This window comes from Salmo salar, chromosome ssa01 (assembly GCF_905237065.1).
Source record: "Salmo salar chromosome ssa01, Ssal_v3.1, whole genome shotgun sequence".
Lineage (NCBI taxonomy): Eukaryota > Metazoa > Chordata > Actinopteri > Salmoniformes > Salmonidae > Salmo > Salmo salar.
In genome coordinates, this window is record NC_059442.1 from 60895182 (window position 1) to 60917990 (window position 22809).

Genomic DNA, 22809 nt, shown 5'->3' on the forward strand with positions numbered 1-22809 from the left:
CTACACCTGCATTGCTTGCTGTTTGGGGTTTTAGGCTGGGTTTCTGTACAGCACTTTGTGACATCAGCTGATGTAAGAAGGGCTTTATAAATACATTTGATTGATTGATTGATTGATTGATTGATAACGTTTTCTCAATGAAATACCTAACTAAATTGGTAAGTACCATGAGTTTTGCAATGGCTTTACGAATGGCCTTTAATTCTGTGTTATTGAATATAATTTAAGACAGGCGTCCACCATTTAGATTCAACCATGGACTGATTTTTCTCCTTGAGTGGACGGTCAGGGGCCGTAACATAGTTATAAACAATTTGTAAGCTACAAATTGACCGCAAGAGTCCAAAACAGATATAGTATTTGAGAAAAACAGAATCATTTCAAACCTTGATTACACTGGGAAACGATCACATATGCCTCTCTATTTATGCGTGGGAAACCTTCGGAACAGATTTCCTAATTTAAAATCAATTTGAGATAATTTCCTGGTGATTTTACAGTCTTTTATGCCCAACAACGGAAGTTATTAAAAAATATATATATTTTTGCTCCGAAAACTTATGAGGACAAATAAAATCACCAGTGGGCCGAATTTGGATGGAAGGTTCATCAGTTTAGATGGTTTGGTGTCTGTGTTAGTCTATGTTTGTTTGTTTGTTTGCATCCCTGTACTTTATGCAAATTGGAGCCACAGTGGAAAGAGCAGTCTAGTCATGTGACCCGCATGTAATGTACCGCTTGTCTTTGATAACTGCAAAGTAAACATGCACCCAGGAGGACCAGACATGCAGGGATGTATCCTAGGTTGAAAGAGGCAGGAGGAATTTGGAGATGGTAATATAGAGTAGAGCTTAAGTGGCTGTTTAATTGGGACTTATCTCATAATGCACTGCCTACTGCCTACTGCCTACTGTGTACTGTGTACTGTGTAGTGTGTAGTGTGTGAGTGTGAGTGTGAGTGTGAGTGTGTGTGTTTTCCCGCTCGAACTCAACAGGCATGCTCACTTGTATACACACACACACACACACACACACACACACACACACACACACACACACACACACACACACACACACACACACACACACACACACACACACACACACACACACTCTCTCTCTCTCACAGACAGGATCAGGCTCTATGAATGGTTTGGGTTTAGGGGCTCTGTGGTGTGGATTCTGGCTGGTATCAGGGAGTTGGGCAGCCTAATCCTCCTCTTAGCCTCCAGGACACAGCCTGTCACATAAAATTACCTAGAGGGCCACAGGGCCCTGAGAAACAGTGACTCAGGGACCGAGGGAGTGAGCGAGGGAAAGAGGAGGATGGAGAGAGGGAAGGAAAGAGGGACAGAGAGATGGACATTTTGGGCTTCCTCTGTCCGTTGTGCAGTTGTTCTTTCATTGATTTAACGTGTAATTCATTTTATTCACTCCTATCCCACCTCCTTCGATCAATCAGCCCCCTCACTCCTCCATTCCTCATTCATTTGCTCAATCTTTCATTGTTTTATTGTTCATTCACTCAGTTGTTTATTTATTTATACCCTGTCATTGTGTGTGTGTGTGTGTGTGTGTGTGTATGATGGTCGTTGGCTGTTCCACTGGCTCCCCTCCTGCACTAAACCTCTGCAAGGCCAGTGGGTTTATGTGGGAGTTAAACTAGGTTATATCAGACATGGCTAAGCTATATAAGAGGCCATTTATGATCTTTGACTCAGCTCTCATTTCATATGCCTCCTCAAGTGCTGAAATGATAGGGATTTGATATCCATTTAGGTAATCATTCTCTTGGTAACTGTATGTATTTTGAGGAGTCCCCGCCCCTCTCACTCGTTGCCATGGATGTGTTGTGTTGCGGTGTGTGTATGTGTATGTGTATGTGGACTGTGGTACAGTTATGAGAGGAAGGGAATTAACGTTGTGTTTAACAGTATATGTGTCGCCGCGGAACAGGCAGACTGTCAGCACCTCAACTACACACACACATTTGCATATGCAGACCCCTATTTAAACTGTGATTGCCACGGAAGATCTCAGGTTCTGAAAGGGATCAGAAAAAAGTGTGTAACATTGTATTTTATGATTTGATTTTCTTACTTCATCACGTGTTGAAAGTGTAATGAGATGTGATTCAAAAAATTGAGAAAAGGTTGTTTTCTTATTTAGTATGAAAGTTCAGAGTCTGTATTTAAGAAGCATGGGAATACACATGAACACAGGTTATTTAAAGGAAGCTCTATCCAACTAAAATCACATTTTACAACACATGCGATGAAGAAAGAAAATCATAAAATACAGTTTTACAAGTACACAGCATGTGAAGAGGATGGGAACAGTTTAATAACTCAGAAATTGTGTTCTGTGTCCTGATTGACCATACTTGACTGAAGAAAAGCCACAAGGCTGGCTAATCCACTGGTGCTAAATTATTTTACTGCAGATTTGAATTTTGCAGGTTCAGTCCCATATATTCTTCAAACATGTTTTTTTTATGCATTAATTGAGGCTCAGATATACTCTACTAAAAGATGTATGAATCAGAAATGCAGAATTCAGTCAAACTGTAAAAAAAATGTAACATTGAGTAAAAATTGTTCATTTAAATAAAAAAACACACCCGATATAATTCCTACTTTGAAACGCTTGATACAGTCCCTCCCGGCTAATTTTTATGATCTGAAGCGCAAAAGTGATCTTAGATCAGTACTTATAGTCTTGGATACCTTGTAAATATGGACGCAGAAGTATGCAGCATATAAAGAGGATGGGTGAAGTCAGAGATGGGTAGTATTTCTGTTACATATATTAGAAATATTTTAATTACTTCTGAGTATTTTGTCATTTGAATTAGGCTGGGCTGAACTACACTCCAATGTATTTTATATTTTCAAAATACTGTAATTTGTATTTTCAACATAAAAAATACTTTTCTATACAATTTTTATAGCAGTTCACATTTTGTATGTCAAGGCTGTGGGTAACTGGTGAAAGGAGTCAGGTGCAGGAGAGCTGAGATGCGTGGACAAGGTAGTTAATACAAGATAACACCAGTAAAAACACAATACTACGGTGTGGGAAAAATACCGGTACCACGAAATAAACGGGCGTAATAACAAAACCCGGCAACAAAATACCAGCCGTCAGTAACAGCCTGAACAATAGAACAAACACGCACACAAACATGGGGGAAACCAGAGGGTTAAATAATGAACATGAAATGGGGGAATTGAAACCAGGTGTGATGAAAACAAAGACAAAACAAATGGAAAATGAAAAGTGGATCGGCGATGGCTAGAAGGCCGGTGACGTCGACCGCCGAGCGCCGCTCGAACAAGGAGAGGGACCGACTCAGGCGGAAGTCGTGACATTGTAGCCCCCCTTTCAGCCTGCATTGGTATCAGAAGTCTGATAGGACTATGGTGGGATAAAACCGTCTGCTAAATTAACTAAATATAAATGTAAATGTAAATATGTATAATTGTAAAGAATGCCAAGTATTATTCTACTTAGCTATGCCCTAAAACAATACACAGTGTGCTTTGCAGTTGATTTTGGTGTATTCATTTTCACATATATATTTATATTTTGGTAATTTAGCAGACACGCTTAACCAGAGTGACTTGCTCAACTAAGGTAGTTAAACAACATCATATCACAGTCATAACATGTAAAACGTTGTTTTTTTGTAACCGTTACTGAGAACGTTGTTGTAGTTCGGGCCAGCTACTTGCAAATGTATTTTTGTATTTTAAAATACAAAATACAACTATCCCAATTATTTTATAGTTTATTTTGATACATGAATCTTTATGGTGTTTTGTATCTGTATTTTGTAATTGTATTTTGTAACATTAGTGATGTGAAGGTGAATAACCCAGTTAACAGTATATCTAGGGTTAGTGACATTGGCTAAAAAGGAAGCATGGAATTCCTGATTGACCATGCTGCCATGGATATATACTGAAAAACAATCTAAGAGCGCTTCCCTGGTGGCGCAGAGGATAAAAGACCTGATTTGACAACCTGATATTGCAGGTTCAAACCCCACATGTGCACATAGTCAACATATGAAGGGTACAAAACATGGTTGAGTTTGTATGATTAAATGTTCTATGAATTAAGTAAAAAAGGTGTGTCTTTATATCATGTAAATTGGCATTATATCTGCAGATGAACATCATTGGGATTAATTACAATTTGCCTGCTGAGAATGTTGTGGTAATATATGTCAAACTTAAATGTAACATTTTCTAAATATTCTCGAAATGTTCTGCGGACCTTCAAGACAAGGTAAAATGTATATTGGGTGAACATCAATGGAATATTATGTTGAACCTAAAACAAATACGCAATGAATGTCATAAAAACTGACTTATTTAATTCTTATAACATTCAGGGAATGTCCTGTGCAACATAACTTAAACATTGGTTGAATGTCATCACAACGGACATATTTTGTGTTCTGGGAACCTATCTTTTGTAATGTACCACACTGTTCCCATAACCTAATTAAATGTTCTTGGAACCTTTAAAGAACTCAGAAAGGCTGTTATGTCAACATTCTTGCAACAAACATCAAAGGAATGTTTTGTGCACCCTGATACAAACATTACCTGAATGTCAGCACAAATGGACAGTTTTTGTGTTTTGGGAACATATTCTTGTCATGTCCCCACAATGTTACCAAAACGTAATAAAACATTCTGGGAACCATTAAAAAACAGACAAAATGGGTACTGGGAACGTTCTTGTAACATCAGGTAAATGTTTTTTGCACAAAAAGAAACATTGTAGAATCTTCCACACAACTGGACACTTTTAGTGTTTTGGGAACATACAGTAAAATTTAGGATGACCCCACTATGTTCCAACCAGACTGCTCCCACAACCTAACGGAACATTCTGGGAATCTTGAGTAAAGGTGTTATAGGAACGTTCTTGCAACATCAGGCAAATGTTTTATACAAACATTCTACTCTAAACAAATATATAAACGCAACATGCAACAATTTCAAAGATTTTACTGAGTTACAGTTCATATAAGGAAATCAGTCAATTTAAATAAATAAATTAGGCTCTTATCTATGGATTTCACATGACTGGGAATACAGATATGCATCTGTTGGTCACAGATACTATATCTTTAAAAAAAGGTACGGGCGTGCTTCAGAAAACCAGTCAGTATCATGCAGCGCGACACACACACAACGCCATACACGCTGTCTGCAATCTGACCGTTACAGTTGAAACCGGGATTCATCCGTGAAGAGCACACTCCTCCAGCGTGCCAGTGGCCATCGAAGGTGAGCATTTGCCCACTGAAGTCGGTTACGACGCCAAACTGCAGTCAGGTCAAATTCTTTGGTTGTGCAAACCCACAGTTTCATCAGCTATCCGGGTGGCTGTTCTCAGACGACCCCGCAGGTGAAGAAGCCGGATGTTGTAGGTCCTGGACTGGCGTGGTTACACATAGTCTGCGGTTGTGAGGCCGGTTGGACGTACTGCCAAATTCTCTAAAAGAAGTTGGAGGAGGCTTATGGTAGAGAAATGAACATTAACTTCTCTGGCAACTGCACTGGTGGACATTCCTGCAGTCAACATGCCAATTGCACGCTCCCTCAAAACTCGATACATCTGTGGCATTGTGTTGTGTGACAAAACTGCACATTTTAGAGTGGCCTTTTATTGTCCCCAGCACAAGGTGCACTTGTGTAATGATCATGCTGTTTAATCAGCTTCTTGATATGCCACAACTGTCAGGTGGATGGATTATCTTGGCAAAGGAGAAATGCTCACTAACAGGGATTAAAACAAATGTGTGCACAAAATTTGAGAGAAATAAGCTTTTTGTGCATGTGGAAAATTTCAGGGATCTTTTTTTTTCAGCTCATGAAGCATGGGACCAACACTTTAGATGTTGCGTTCATATTTTTTTTTACAGTGTATAATCATCACCACGAATGGACAGTTTTTGTGTTATGAAAAGATTTACCACGACCTTACTTAATGTTCTGGGAACTTTCACAGATACAACTTTAGTTTGCTGGAAAAACATTACTGGTACATTGTGTTATTACAATACATTGCCTAGAAACCTAATGAGAACTTTTGGGGAAAGTTCTGTTGTGGTTGTTACAGATGTTGTGCACAACATTTTTGTGAATGTTTGGAGAACATTCCAAGGATATTTCATGAAAACAAATTCGGAAAAAATGTAAATATTTTGCTATCAAAAACAAAATGGGATGTTTTCCTAATGTTTGATAAAACTCTAACTAGAACGTAATGGCAATCTTAGCAAATGTTCTTGGAATGTTCCCGGTTTGCTGGGTAGTCTCTCGTCTATTTGGTGATGACTGAAGGCTGTAAGCAGCTGGTGTGGACAGCTCCTCTTAGTCAGCCAGTTGAAAGTTGCACATACTGTAGCTGGCATAGCTACAGCTCAGAACAGGCTGTGGGGAAATACTTGGCTATAAATTCATGCCCATCAGTTACCTTCTCCCTGGCTAATTATATTAGTGTCTGTCCATGTACAGTATGTACTTGGGTTATCTTCCCTTTAATCTTCCCTTTGGTAATATTTCCCTTTCGTCTGTGTTTAGAAATAGGGTGAAACATTATTTTCCTTAGTTCCAATTACATATTGATTCTATAGGGTAACTCGTAAATAATAGTTTGGACAAATTTTGGGCTAATATTCTTTATGCTTACGAAAGTGCCCATACTGATGTTTACCACCTATAGGGGTGCAATGTTTACTTTTAGTCTTGACTCAATTCAGTCTGATCCAATGAAGATGGCGATGATGATAATGATCGTGGTGATGATTTGCATTTAGTGAATCACTTCTCTCAAATTCCAAGCTCCTTCCTTATTATGGTGTTGTAAGTTGTTGTTGTTTGGTTGTTGCCAGGATGACATTGGCCCAACCCACAGGAAGACTACGATCGCCCTGTCAAGCATTGACAAATTGGCTGACCACACCACCCACTCTGGGCTCTCAGTTAACACATGACACATAAACATGCTTCATATACACTCTGACAGACAGAGAGAGAGAGGAAGAGAGAGGGGGGGGGGCATAATACTGAAGGGGAAGAAAGGACAGGCAAAAAATAGAGAGCAAGAGGGTGGAGAGTGGTAAAGTAGGAAGAGGGAGTAGGGGAGGGGAGAGAGAGAGAAGGAGCGAAATGTGCAAGAGATAGTTAAGTGAAAGTTATGAGAAAGGGGGTGGTCAGCAGAGAGAGTGAGCGAGATGAAGAGGAGTGAGGGGGAGAGAGAGAGAGAATTTAAATAATGCACTACATAACCATCGTCACCTACAGAAGACATTAAACCCCCATGGAGAGGTAAATGGGAAGTGACATAGGCGGCACAGATGCACACCGTATACACACACACACACACACACACACACACACACACACACACACACACACACACACACACACACACACACACACACACACACACACACACACACACACACACACACACACACTGACACACACACTGACACACACTTACTGACCCACACAAACACACACATACTGTACACACACTGACACAAACACAGCCTTAGATAGAGTGGTGAAAATAGCTACTAAAGCACATTGACACATTACCCCATTTTTTGGGATAACTACACTTGAATCAGTATCTGCATCAGTAAGTGACTTACATTATGACACTGACTCTTTCAGATGTTGAAATCCAAGCATCCCTCCCAGTCATAACACCAATTTACCCCTGCTCTGATATCTCCTCACAGTGAGTGGAGGGGATTACTTCCATATGGCTGTCATTCCAGTACGTGGTGTTTGTCCAGTTTGGAACAGTACAGTAGTTGCTGGTGAGAAATGTCCTCAGTTCAGCCATACATAATGAAGCCCACACCCGCTCCCTCCCTCCCACACTCAGCCATTCCCTGACAGTCTCCCTGTATATCTCCCCCCGTGGCTAGTGTTAAAGTTAAATGGCCCAAATCTGCAGAAACAGACACAACAAACAGCGGTGTAGGCGTTTATCCCTTGCCTAGCCCAAGGGTTATTTCGAGGTCAACGGAGGCCTGTAGGTTTGAAATGAGACTCTAAAGACAGAAATAGAATGCAAAACCAAGATATGGCCTAGAAACGTGTTCATTAATGTGTGTTTGACAACAGATACTCATCAATTTGTCTCTCGCAGCATTTTAGTGCTGTCCATTAAAAACCCATAGGCCAGTCCTAGTCGTTTAGTACACTACCGTATTTCAGTGCTCAGATGAGCTTCTTCTTGGCTCACATTGTATTGTCTGTTAGCTAGATGAACTCATCAATTCACTGTATTATTTGACGTACAGTGCTGTGAAAAAGCACAGGTTTCTTTTCAAGTATTAATCAAATTCAATAAAACTAAGGATGAAAAACTATAATATTTCCACAATTGTCAGCAATATGTAGTTATATGATATATACAATACTTTGAAAAAGTATTTGCCCCCTTTCTGATTTTCTCTATTTTTGCGTATTTTGTTATATAAAAAAGGGAACCTGAGTTTACAAATAACCCCCAAAAATATATACTTTTTTTTTCATTAACAAAGTTATGCAACACTGTGTGAAAAGTAATTGCCTCCTTACACTCAATAACTGGTTGTGCCACCTTCAGCTGCAATGACTCCAACCAAACACTTCCTGTAGTTGTTGATCAGTCTCTCAGATCACTGTGGAGGAATTTTGGCCCGCTCTTGCACGCAGAACTGCTTTAACGCAGCGACATTTGTGGGTTTTCAAGCATGAACTACTCGTTTCAAGTCCTGCCACGACATCTTAATTGGGATTAGGTCTGGACTTTGACTAGGAAGCAGCAAATCATCACCAAACCATCACACTACCACCTCCATGCTTGACCTTTGGAATGAGGTTCTTACTGTGGAATGCAGTGTTTGGGTTTCACCAGACATAATGGGACCCATCTCATCCAAAATGTTGACTCAAGTTTGCCAAAAATCACCTGGAAGCACCTAGATGATCATCAAGACTTATGGAAGAATGTTCTGTGGACAGATGAGTCAAAAGTATAATTTTTGGATGACATGGGTCCCATTATGCCTGGCGAAAACCAAACACTACATTCCACAGTAAGAACCTCATACCAACGGTCAAGCATGGTGGTGATAGTGTGATGGTTTGGAGATGCTTTGCTGCCTCAGGACCTGGACGACTTGCCTTAATAAAAGGAACCATGAATTCTGCTCTGTATCAGAGAATTCTACAGGAGAATGTCAGGCCATCCATCTGTGAGCTGAAGCTGAAGCACAGCTGGGTCATGCAGCAAGACAATGATCCAAAACACACAATCCAGTCAACATGATAATGGTAAAAAGAAAAACAATTAAATAAAATAAAAATGGCCTAGTCAAAGTCCAGACCAAATCCCAATTGAGATGTTGCGGCAGGACTTGAAACGAGCAGTAATTTAGTGTAACAGGGCAATTACTTTTTCACACAAGGGAATTTGGTGTTGCATAACTTTGTTAATTAAATAAATAAAACAAGTCTACATTTTTTTGCGTATTTGTAAACTCAGGTTCCCTTTATCTCATATTAGGTTTTGGTTGAAGATCTGATAACATTCGGTCCAAACAATATGCAAAAATAGAGAAAATCAGAATGTGGGTAAATATTTTTTCACAGCACTGTACAGATGTTGGATCTTAATTTGAGCCAGTTTGCTACAGCAGGAAAATAATCCTGCAGCAAAAGGAAATGTGATTCATTGTGTGGATTATAATGAATAGGGCAAATTAAGTTTGACATTTTAAAGTGAAAATTACAAACTTTAGAAGCCTTTTTAAACCTTGAATACAATACAAGTTTGTCCAATACAGGTCATTTCTCAGCAACAAAAGAGTGATCAAATTAAGATGTACTACTTACCTTGGGATTTTGACTTGGGCTAGTATTCGCTTATGTCAGCTAATGCTAGCGTTATCTCTGATTCTGATTAGATAAGGCTTGATCTAGTTTCAAATTGTATTAGTCATATGTATGGGATACGCATGGTATACATTGTCCAACGAAATGTTTACTTGCAAATTCCATCGAGACAATGCAACAACAATAAGAAATAGTAAAAAATAAGAATACAAACATAAAGTAAATGGCAGTAGAATGGAATACACAATTTATGGTACAATATTTACAAGTGTATTGGGGAAAGAGGGGATGGGGCAAGTGTAGAAATTGAGCCGTATAACAAAAGTCTGGTAGCAGCGATTGTGCTTTGTGATAAGGTGCAGAGAATCAGAGCAGGTGGTCAGTTCAGTTCAAGTGTTTAGTAGTCTGATGGCTTGTAGATGGAAACTGTCTCTGAGCCTGTTGGTATCAGACCTCCTGCTCCGATATCGTCTGCCGACGGCAAGGGAGAGAAAGAGCTCGAGGCTGGGGTGTGTGGGGTCCCTGAGGATGTTGATTGCCTTCCTCCCTGTTTCGAGTAGATTTCCTGGATGGGTGGAAGCACAGTCCCAGTGATGTACTGGGCCGTCTTCACCACCCGCTGGAGGGCCTTGTGGTCATGGATGGCGCAATTTCCGTACCAGACCGTGTTTGCAACCGATCAGGACGCTCTCGATGGTGCAACGGTAGTATTTGGAGAGGACCAGGGGCGGCATGCCATATTTCTTCAGCCGCCTTAGGTACAGTAGAGTGGCGGTGTTGTTGGTCCATGACAAGTCCTCGGTGATGTGGACGTAGAGGAACTTAAAATTCATGACACGCTCTACTACTGCTTTAAAAGTGTTTTAAAGCGTGTGACTACAAGTATTTTGACATGACTGAAAACAGTTTTGCATTGCGGTTACTCCTGTTTTCGCACACTTTATACCCATGTACTTCAACATTTATGTGGTTGTGTAAGCATTCCTTATAGACAACAAGAATCCTGGTTTCCTGCTGTGTAACTTATTACCTCTCAGTCAGACAGAGACTAGATGCAGGATGACCCTCACCCTACACTCTCACCTTTGACCCCAGCCAGTTACAAGCACCAGGGTAGGAGATGAGATGCCCTTGCTGTAACCCGGCTGCCTCAGGACCCCCTCTGTCTCAGGTTTCCACCCAGGGTGTTTCCACAGCCCCCTTACTGCCCCTCCAGGCTTGTTACGAGGGGGCATAACCCCACTGCCAAGACCCATATTGAGAGCGTCTGTGGGGGCATAACCTCACCGGCTGGCCCTCTTAAGGTGTGCCCCATTTTAGAGGAGGTTAAAACCAGGGGAGACGGAGGACAGGATCCATGTAATTCCATAAACGGGAGTAAAACTGTGAATACATTCCAGATGCGGCGGGGCCCCTGTAAACGATCCGACACACACAGCGCTCTGCCGGTGTGGGCTTGGAAACAGGCCAGGAACACCGGATCTGGGAAGCCTAAGGGTAAAGAGAGGTCAAAGGTCAAGGAATTTCGGAGATCTGTCAGCCATCACTCATATGAACCACAGACGGAGGGATTGAGGGTTTAGCTAAAGTTAAGGGGGACTGGAGGGGATGACTTATGTAGCTGTTAAGGCTGATTGATGTTGGTCCTGTCCCCTGGCTCTTTCAAAGCCTCTGATACATCACTCAACAGGTTCGAACATATAACAGGAATACACACGGTGGTCTCGCTGACATTTGAAAAAGATCACAACCCCCTTGATTCCATACTTATGCACTCTCACGCCACCTCTCTCTCTCTCGCTCCCTCTCTCGCTCCCAGAGCACCTGTAGTGAGAGTAGTCACTGTAGCTGCATTAGCCCCATCAGTTGGGAAAAACATTGGTGGAGAAACCTGTGAAGAGAGTGAGGAGTGGTGAGGTGAGGAGTGGTGAGGTGAGGAGGGTAAGGTGAGGAGTGGTGAGGTGAGGTGAGGAGGGTGAGGTGAGGAGGGTGAGGTGAGGAGTGGTGAGGTGTGTAGTGGTGAGGTGAGGAGTGGTGAGGAGTGGTGAGGTGAGGAGTGGTGAGGTGAGGAGTGGTGAGGTGAGGTGAGGAGGGTGAGGTGAGGAGGGTGGGTGGTGTTTGACTGGGATTTTATAAGCCCTCCTTATGTCTCTGGACACACACTGTTACACACGTACACATACGCAAGAATACGGATAACCTAGATGATATAGCTAAATAGATAGAAACAGACAACAAACAAACAGTCCGACAGAGGCATACATACACCTGTTTGGTAACCAATGACGTAGGCAGTCACAGCTGACCTGGTTTCCCATGGTCTTGTAAGGCTATTGTGTCTTGGCTCCTCTGCTCCCAGACTAGTCTAACGGATACCTATTGCTGCTGTTTGTCAACCAATAGGCATATTTCTTTCTGTCTGTCCCTATGTCTGTCTGTAGTGAAATCCCATTCAACTAGGTGGAGGATCTATGGATATTATTTTTCTATGGTAGTAACATCATGTACTAAGGTTAGGGTGGGGGTTGTAATTATGTTGGGGTTACTCACTGGTTAAAATGTATCTAGTGCTGTTTTAAGGCCTCATATGGATGATAATTAATACACAGCCACGGACCAATGTTGCATTACACTGGTTATTTTGATCGTATGATTTATAACAGTATGTGTGTGTGTGCTAATTTTAGAATGTGTCTGGACCATGGTTGTAGAGAAATGTCACAGGATGTTCACAGTGACAAAGAGAATGAGGGTTGACTGACATGGTCGGCATCCAGTGTGTGTGTGTGTAAGTATGGGGCATTCTATTTTGAGGTCCGAATGGGTCCCCTGTAGGCACCCTCAACCTGCTATAATGATACTCTGTTCACACCACAACCGGAGCTTTCACATAGACATAGTGTTTATTATGGTCTGAACTGGGAATCTGTGTGTCATCAGAGAATGTGTCTGCATATGGAGACACCCTTGGTTGGATTGTGAGATATTAGTGCTGGGAGTTTTTTTTAACTACACAAGTCAGTTAAGAACAAACTGTTATTTTCAATGACAGCCTAGGAACAGTGGGTTAACTTCCTGTTCAGGGGCAGAACAACAGATTGGTACCTTGTCAGCTGAGGGATTTGAACATGCAACCTTGCAGTTACTAGTCCAACGCTCTAAACACTAGGCTACCCTGCCGCACCGAACATGACTTGGACTCGAGTCTGACTCCAGTCACAAATTTGATGACCTGAGAAAATAAAATTACGTTTTGTAATGTTTTGTCACTCGTTTTGTGACTTTGGACTTGACTTTTACATGAGACCGATCACTTGACATTTTCCAGCCAGGTTTTGTAACATTTTCACACAGAGTCTCAGTAGATTAGGCTACTCTCCACACAGCCAGAGACAGTATCGCACTTGCAAAAAAAACTGATTGGCTACTGAAACGCACCCTCGGCCCTCTGATTGGACCAGCAAACTGTCAATCAGCAGTCACTTTGCTTATTCGATCTGGTCACTAACATAGGCCTACCGCATTGCACCAAATTTAGTTTCAAAAACATTTGTTTCAGAATCAATACATTGCATAAGACCGTTGACCAGTGACCAGTCATCAGCATTGAAGCGCAAAGGCGAGCGCCCGTATCCAGATTAGTGACCAGAAAGCGCTTGTTTAATTTTCTCCGGTTTTACCTGGCAAAAACAGAGTAGCCTTCCTACCTACACTGATATCATCCATATAAATTACAGTTTAGCAACGGACGCATCTTTGCCAGAACAATAGGCTACCTGGTGATTTCATTGATCATTTTCATATTTCAGATATGCCTAGTTTGGGTGGGTTATAATGATATACCTCAGTGGTGGTACTGACTATACTGTATGTCTAAAGATGCAGTGTAGCTGTAACGTCACTCTACCTTCGCTACTGTATGGGATGAAGATGTAACATTTTCTGGCAAATTAATTACGGTACTTGTGAGGAAGAAAAAGGCTACAGACAGATCATGCTTTCCATCCAGGTAGGCCTTATGATCCTGCTGGTCTGGACACCAGACGAGTGACAATGTGACATGATATCCCTAGTTGATATTGACTATTAACATGAATGACTTTCAGCTCAAAATGCAGGTGTTAAACGCAGTTTATTTCTGTATCTTGCGTTTTGAAAATGCGTCACCTTTTATGGCTGTAATGACAGGATACATTTGTGTAGCGATTGTGCGCTCGTGTAGCCTCCATAAATAGACAAAGATTTTGTGACCTTACGATTATAAGGTTCTATCTGTGCAAAGCGTAGTTCTGAGATATTGAGAATCAAAGTTTTCACATCCCAGATTTCAGAACTGTTTGTCTTTCTTAAGATTTCTGACAGTGTTATTTTTTTGCTTGTGTGCTATTATTGCTGGCTAGACTAGCTAGATTGTACTTAGAGTGAGATGGCAAAGACGTGTTCTGATTGGTCCGTCTGTATTTGTTCAGACTTGTGATTGGATTGCAGATATAACCTTATAGAGCCAAGTTCAAATGGCTTTATGCAGATAGAACTTTCTAGTTTTTCATTTTTTCCCACATAACATTTACTTAAAAAATAATCTAACTCCACAGACATATGAAGAACCATCTAACGTTCCATACCATATGGAACTAACTCATTTTTGACAAAAATGTCATAATGAACCTTATAGTCCCAAGATTTTTTTTACCTGACTTGAGACTTGATTCGACTTGACTTGACTTGACTTGCTCTTAGAATGCACGACTTGGACTTGACTCGAGACTCGACCCGTTCTACTTGTGATTCGACTTGAGACACGGACCTTGTGTGTGGACATGTGCTTGTATCTGTCCGTCTTGTATATGGCCCAGACAGTGCCTGCTGCAGTGAGTGATTCTGTCCAGACATCCTGACGCAGAGCCACACAGGAGTCTACAGACACTACCGTGTGTGTGTGTGTGTGTGTGTGTGTGTGTGTGTGTGTGTGTGTGTGTGTGTGTGTGTGTGTGAGTGTGTGTGTGTGTGTGTGTGTGTGTGTGTGTGTGTGTGTCAAACGATGGATGGGACAGGACAAACTGTAAACTAGACACGAGACAGCACATCAGAGATTCCATTACGTAGTGCTACTGTCCTTTTCCACAACAAGACGACTGCAGCACTGTGCTGGATCACAGTCTGAAACATATTAGATCAAAACAAATTGACTTACATGACTGGTTCTCACTCTTGGTTCTGTTAATACCTGACTTACATTACAGAATGGTTCAACAGTCTAATTAACCAACTGACAATTGGAAAAAGTATCCATAGATGGCCTAGCCTACCATACCAAATTATGCATTAGTATAAAAGAACAGTACGCTGTAAAACAAAAAAAGAGGTTGATTCATCGTACAATTGTAAGGTAACCAGCTGCAATAGGATAGTGAGTTTGCTCAACATTTTGGTATATAGCTCAACCAACATACATTCTCAAGTTGAATTGTATGTTCACTCAACTTTGAATTTTAGGTTGCGTGAACATACAATTCAACTTGAGAATTTACTATACCTTATTTGCATATTTCCCAGTGTGCCTTGCCTTTCGAGTGAATTGTAGTTACTACCCATGACTGTATTTGTTAGAAACAGAGACCTGGTTGTTGTATTCAATGGCTTTTAGTCCTGTAGCCTGTGATTTTCTAAGTGAACACCAATATGTTATATTTAAAATCTAACTATTTTTTGACAGTACATTACATATATCATAAGGCATTTCTTTGATGGCCTAGTCACACTCTAACACAGTGGTCTGAAACTCCTGGTTTACTGGAACAGCCTTCTCAGTAACGGGTACAGTAAGTCCAACTGCTGACAGATTGGATTGGTTTAGAAAAATGTATGTTATTTATATTTGTGTACTATATTATTAATCAACCAATCAATGTACATATAAAAACACAGGCCTTGAAACAAATAAAAATCACCATGCAATAGAGCATGCTGGGAAATATGATAATGATGGGCGTGGTATTGAGTGGTTTTGCGCAAACATTAATTTCGAATTTTACTCAACAAGATGGTTCAAATTCAGCTCACTTCGAGCAGAGTTTGTTGAGTAAACCAACTTTAACACATTAACTCAAATGATTGTCCTTTTCAAGTCCACTCAACTCCCATTACGACGCTGATTAAACAATTGGTTAAGTTGGCTTTTTTACAGTGTAGGTAGGCTATATGCAGGGCCTAGGAGTAAGCCATAAGAGGAAAATTTTCACTGTACTTGTCTATAGTAGTAATCTTGTCCTCTCTTCTATTTTCTCCTTGGTCCTGCCCTGTCCTGTCCATGTCTCTGTCCCGCATTCCATATGCAGGTGAGTTCATTGCTTTGAATCATTTGTCAATCATTTTGTAGGAGATTACTTATTTTTATTATTCTTGGCACACACTCATGCCTGTAAACATTAACATGCATTGGTAGTTTATTAACGTAAGTAAGTAAAATTGTGAGAAGTTACATGGGAGTGTGTGTGTATGTCTCTGGGAGCACGGCCACACTAATGGATGGAAAATCGTTCCACACACTGTCACGAGACGAACAGCCCCTGATACAGCCTCCTCTGATCTGGCTGTTCATTTATCTCCCCCTTCCTGCTTTTTTAGCCCCCTTCTCCTCTCCCAACACCGTCTCAATAAAGCCCGATAGTCTAAATAAAGTTATTTAAAGTAAAAGTACCTCACATATTCATGGAGGTCATTGAGTTTGGCTGAGGTTCAGATGGACCAGATTACCTTGTGAATGGAGTGTCTCAGCAGATCTTAGTAGTAATCAAAGGTAAAAAACTTTTTGCAGACTTAATGTCTGATCCTTCTAGGTTGTGTAACATTTAATGTTTCGGGTCATAGATTGTAGCAGAGATTATTAGAGTAAATTCATGTTTAAACGTATCACAGTTAAATGTATTTGATATTACTTAAATTATTACCGTGTGAGAGTTTATAGAATTAAATTAAGTAATAAAATCCAAGTACATTTATATGGTAAGAAGTGTGCATCCTGTTTCCATTGATCATCCTTGAGATGTTTCTACAACTTGATTGGAGTCCACCTGTGGTAAATTCAATTGATTGGACATGATTTGGAAAGGCACACACCTGTCTATATAAGGTCCCACAGTTGACAGTGCATGTCAGAGCAAAACCAAGCCATAGGAATTGTCCGTAGAGCTCAGAGACAGCAATGTGTCGAGGCACAGATCTGGGGCAGGGTACCCACATTTGTCTGCAGCATTGAAGGTCCCCAAGATTCTCTGGTCTGATGAAACCAAGATTGAAATCTTTGGCCTGAATGCCAAGCGTCACATCTGGAGGAAATCTGGAACCATCCCTACGGTGAAGCATGGTGGTTTTTCAGCGTCAGGGATTGGGAGACTAGTCATGATCGAGGAAAAGATGAACGGAGAAAAGTACAGAGAGATTCTTGATGAAATCCTGCTCCAAAGCGCTCAGGACCTCAGACTGGGGCGAAGGTTCACCTTCCAACAGGACAACTACCCTAAGCACACAGCCAAGACAATGCAGGAGTGGCTTCGGGACAAGTCTCTGAATGTCGTTGAGTGGCCCAGCCAGAGCCCGGACTTGAACCCGAACATCTCTGAGAGACCTGAAAATAGTCATGCAGCGACACTCCCCATCCAATCTAACAGAGCTTGAGAGGATCTGCAGAGAAGAATGGGGGAAACTCTCCAAATACAGGTGTGCCAAGCTTGTAGCGTCATACCCAAGAAGACTCGAGGCTGTAATCGCTGACAAAGGTACTTCAACAAAGTACTGAGTATAGGGTCTGAATACTTCTATAAATGTGATATTTCAGTTTTTTCTTTTTTTAAATTTGCAAAAAAATCTAAAATGTCTAAAAACCTGTTTTTGCGCTGTCTTCATGTGCAATTGTGTGTGGATTGATGAGGAAAATGTAATGAATTTTAGAATATGGCTCTAACGTAACAAAATGTGGAAAAAGTCAAGGAGTCTAAATACGTTCAGAATGTACTGTAAGTATTTTCTAGGTGCAAATCAAAGGTTTTGTGTATTATTGTCGCTCAGCAAAAGGTGTGCATCCAATGGGTTGTGTATAAGGTGTGTATCTTCTAGGTCCCCAGGGGTGTGTATGATGGATACTGAGTAAAATGTGTGCGTCAGCAGTTTTTGGTGCTCTGGAGCGGAATGCTCTGTAGTAGCAGGGCTGCAGACACCCAGGAAGGCAGGTAAAGGTCTGCACCTTGACTGTGTATTTATAGAACACCACATCAATTAAAGATGTAGGAACTGAGGGTCTATGGAGAGCACACACACACATAGTATACACACACACAATTACACAACAGGGTACATCTTTACTAGAACATGGTGAGGACAGCGACGAGAACACACACACGTGCGCACGCAGACACATACACGCCTATGCAACATACAATATACAGACATATGGATATAAACACACACACATGCATGCTTATGTAAATGTTACCCATGCATACACACACACTGCTGCTGAGCTGGTAAGCTGTTGAGCTGCAGTATATTGCTTTAAATGACTTTACAGTCAGCTTAGACAGCCTCCTTTTCCACTGGGAAATATCACTGTGAGAGGCAGTTGCACTTGCTGTCGTAACCGACTGCTCAGGAAATAGCAGGCAGTTGAATGTGTGGACACGCGCCCGCGCACGCACACGCAAACACACATGCACACACTGTGCTGGCTGCTTTCCTGTCAGTCTGCAACAGCTGGGCACAGCTTAAGTTATACGCAAGTGTAAAGGCATGTGGCCACACGGTTCTCCTCATCACTTCCCCTAAGTGTGTTTGTGTGTGTAGGCGTGTGTGTGTCTGTGTGCCTGGGTGTGCACGTGTGTGTGTTCTCGTCGCTGTCCTCACCATGCTTGGATGTTCTAGTGGAGATGTACCCCGTACCTCAGCCACCCAGACGCCAGTACTGGTGTAAATCTCTGAGGGCTGAAAGCACACTCATTAGCACTTCTGTGTGCTTTCTTCTCCTTTCTTCCCTTCACTTCTCTTCTCCTTTCTTCCCTTCACTTCTCTTCTCCTTTCTTCCCTTCACTTCTCTTCTCCTTTCTTCCCTTCACTTCTCTTCTCCTTTCTTCCCTTCACTTCTCTTCTCCTTTTAACTTGTCTGTTTAGTTAGCAGCTTTCATCATTTTAAATAATGACAACACTAAACACTCCTTTTACTTTTTTGAAATTGTCACACTTTTTAAGCTGATGATCCGATTTGTTTATTCATTAAAAGGACAATAACGGCGAGCTATTGATGTTATTCACGGACATTATTGTATTTTAATCTTTATATTTATGAAAAAATTATGTTTTATTATATACTGTAATTTATTCCACTGTTTAAAATACTTGGTGTCAGCATATTTACGAGTGATCTAAAGTGAATTGTTTTGTTGACTTGTTGATGCTGTACACAGGCGTACCATGCACAAATCAGAATGGCTTAATAGCCTCATAGCAGTGGCATAGCAGGCACAGAGCAGTGGACTAGTCTCTCTGGTGGTCTAGTGGGGGGTATGCAACACCTCCTCTAGGGCATGTTGTGTCATAGCAACTCAAGAGTAAATAGATGGACGTCTGTCTGTCTGTCTGTCTGTCTGTCTGTCTGTCTGTCTGTCTGTCTGTCTGTCTGTCTGTCTGTCTGTCTGTCTGTCTGTCTGTCTGTCTGTCTGTCTGTCTGTCTGTGTTAGTCCTGGCAGCATGGGGCTGCATAGTAAGACTTACAGGAGACATTCCTGTGAATTGACTCTTTCTCACTCACACACACCCATGCACGCACGTATTCATGACTCCCCCCGCACAAACACACACACTCAAACCCATAGACAGTGTAGAAATACACAGACTCTCCTTCTCTCTCACACACACACACACACACACACACACACACACACACACACACACACACACACACTCACAGAACACATTGACAGAAAGCCAGAGTGGCGTTAATCAGGGCAACATGAGTGATATTGATGTGAATCAGGCAGTAATCAACTGGAATAATGTTTATGCTGTGATAGGCTACACGGGTCTGGGCCAGCCATAGGCATCAAAGGAAGCACATTCTAACAAAAAATGTTTTTTGATCAAAGCCCACTCCCGCTACTCTGCCTCCCAGATTGTGTACGTTTGGTCCAATTGCAAGACACACAGGACTCACGCACCTTACACACACATGCATATGCATACACTGGGCTCAGCTCCCCCAGCCTTTACCAATCAATGTTCCTATTTAGATCAGAGGGTTCATTGCCAAAAGTTCTCATCTGTGTTTATCTATCCTGAAGTGGTGTCTTTGGAACGCACAAGCACATTTCTCCAATCCTCTCATCTGCTTTATTTGGAGACTACCATGACCATAGCCTGGCATGTAGAGGAGACCGAGGTTGGTTATCACACTTTTGAGTAATTTCAAAGTTTCTCTGCACCGGTATATCGTACAAGACTGTTCGTAGAAAGACCAAGGTACTGGGTTGAAATGGGGACCTTTTTTTATCAAAATCAAATCAAATTGTACGCATATTTAGCAGATGTTATTGCGGGTGTTAGTGAAATTCTTATGTTCGGTAGCTACAGCAGTGCAGTAATATCTAACAATTCATAACAATACATACAGATATAAAAGTAAAAGTATGGAATTAAGAAATATATAAATATTAGGAGAAGCAACGTCAGAGTCTGGAGTATAAATATATATATGGGATGGAATGTAGCATTATAGACATTATGGACAGTATTTGGAAATAATATTTAGTATAGCTGTAGAATACGTAGGATAGAATAGTATACAGTGCATTTGGAATTGTTACATTACAGCCTTATTCTAAAATTGATTAAATATGTTTTTCCTCATCAATCTACACGCAATACCCCATAATGACAAAGTGAAAACAGGTTTTTTGAATTTTTTGCACATTCATTAAATATAAAAAAAACATATCTTATTAGTATTCAGACCCTTTGCTTTGAGACTCGAAATTGAGCTCAGGTGCATCCTGTTTGCATTGATTATCCTTGAAATGTTTCTACAACTTGGAGTCCACCTGTGGTAAATTCAATTGATTGGACATGATTTGGAAAGGTACACACCTGTCTAGTTGACAGTGCATGTCAGAGCAAAGACCAAGCCATGAGGTCGAAGGAATTGTCCGTAGAGCTCCTAAACAGAATTGTGTCGAGGCACAGATCTGGGGAAGGGTACCAAAACATTTCTGCAGCATTGAAGGTTCCCAAGAACACAGTGGCCTCCATCATTCTTAAATGGAAGAAGTTTGGAACCACCAAGACTCTGCCTAAAGCTGGCCTCTGGGTCAAACTGAGCAATCGGGGGAGAAGGGCCTTGGTCAGGGATGTGACCAAAAACCCGATGGCCACTCTGACAGACCTCCAGAGTTCTTCTGTGGAGAAGGTAGAACCTTTCCAGAAGGACAACCATCTCTGCAGCACTCCATCAATCATTTTTTTATGGTTGAGTGGCCAGATGGAAACCACTCCTCAGTAAAAGGCACATGACAGCCCGCTTGGAGTTGGCCAAAAGGCACCTAAAGGCCAGACCATGAGAAACAAGATTCTCTGATCTGATGAAACCAAGATTGAACTCTTTGGCCTGAATGCCAAGCGTCACTTCTGGAAGAAATCTGGCACCATCGCTACGGTGAAGCATGGTGGCGGCAGCATCATGCTGTGGGGATGTTTTCAGCAGTAGGGACTGGGAGACTAGTTAGTCTCGAGGGAAAGATGAACTGAGCAAAGTACAGAGAGATCCTTGATGAAAATCTGTTCCAGAGTGCTCGGGACCTCAGACTGGGGTGAAGGTTCATCTCCCAACAGGACAACTACCCTAAACACACAGCCAAGACAACACAGAAGTGGCTTCGGGACAAGTCTCTGAATGTCCTTGAGTGGTCATCTCTGAAGAGACATCTCTGGAGAGTCCTGAAAATAGCTGTGCAGCTATGCTCCCCATCCAACCTGACAGAGCTTGAGAGGATCTGCAGAGAAGAATGGGAGAAACGCCCCAAATACGGTAGTGCCAGGTTTGTGACGTCATACCCAAGAAGACTCGAGGCTGTAATCTCTGCCAAAGTAAAGGGTCTGAATACTTATGTAAATGTGATATTTCATTTTCTAAAAACCGGCTTTCACTTTGTCACTATGAGTAATTGTGTGGAGATTGATAGGGAAAAAAACGAATTAAAACATTTTTAACCTAACAAAATGTGGAAAAAGTCAAGGGGTCTGAATACTTTCCGCATGCACAGCAGCAGTTGAATAGGATGGCATTGACTAGAATACAGTATGTACATATCAAATGAGTTAAACAGTATGTAAACATTATTAAAGTGACCCGTGTTCCATTAAAGTGACCAGTGATTCCATGTCTATGTACATAGGGCAGCAGCCTCTAAGGTGCAGGGTTGAGTAACCGGGTGGTAGCTGGCTAGTGACAGCGACTAAGTTCAGGGCAGGGTACTGGGTGGAGGCAGGCTAGTGATGGCTATTTAACAGTCTGATGGCCTTGAGATAGAACCCGATTTTCAGTCTCTCGGTCCCAGCTTTGATGCGCCTGTACTGACCTCGCCTTCTGGATGATAGCACAGTGAACAGGCAGTGGCTCGGGTGGTTGATTTTCTTGATGATTTTTCTGGCCTTCCTGTGACATTGGGTGCTGTAGATGTCATGGAGGGCAAGCAGAATTCCTGGTGATGTGTTGGGCAGATCGCACCACCCTATGGAGAGCCCTGCTATTGCGGGCTGAGCAGTTGCCGTACCAGGCGGTGATACAGCCCTACAGGATGCTCTCAATGGTGCATCTGTAAAAGTGTGTAAGGGTCTTAGGGGCCAA

The 22809-nt window shown here is 41.7% G+C and overlaps 1 protein-coding gene across 17 annotated transcripts in view; it reads left to right on the forward strand.

Moving 5' to 3' along the window:
• LOC106606915 (potassium voltage-gated channel subfamily KQT member 5) overlaps window positions 1-22809 on the forward strand; it is a 147316-nt gene that overhangs the window by 65922 nt on the left and 58585 nt on the right. The window lies entirely within an intron of this gene.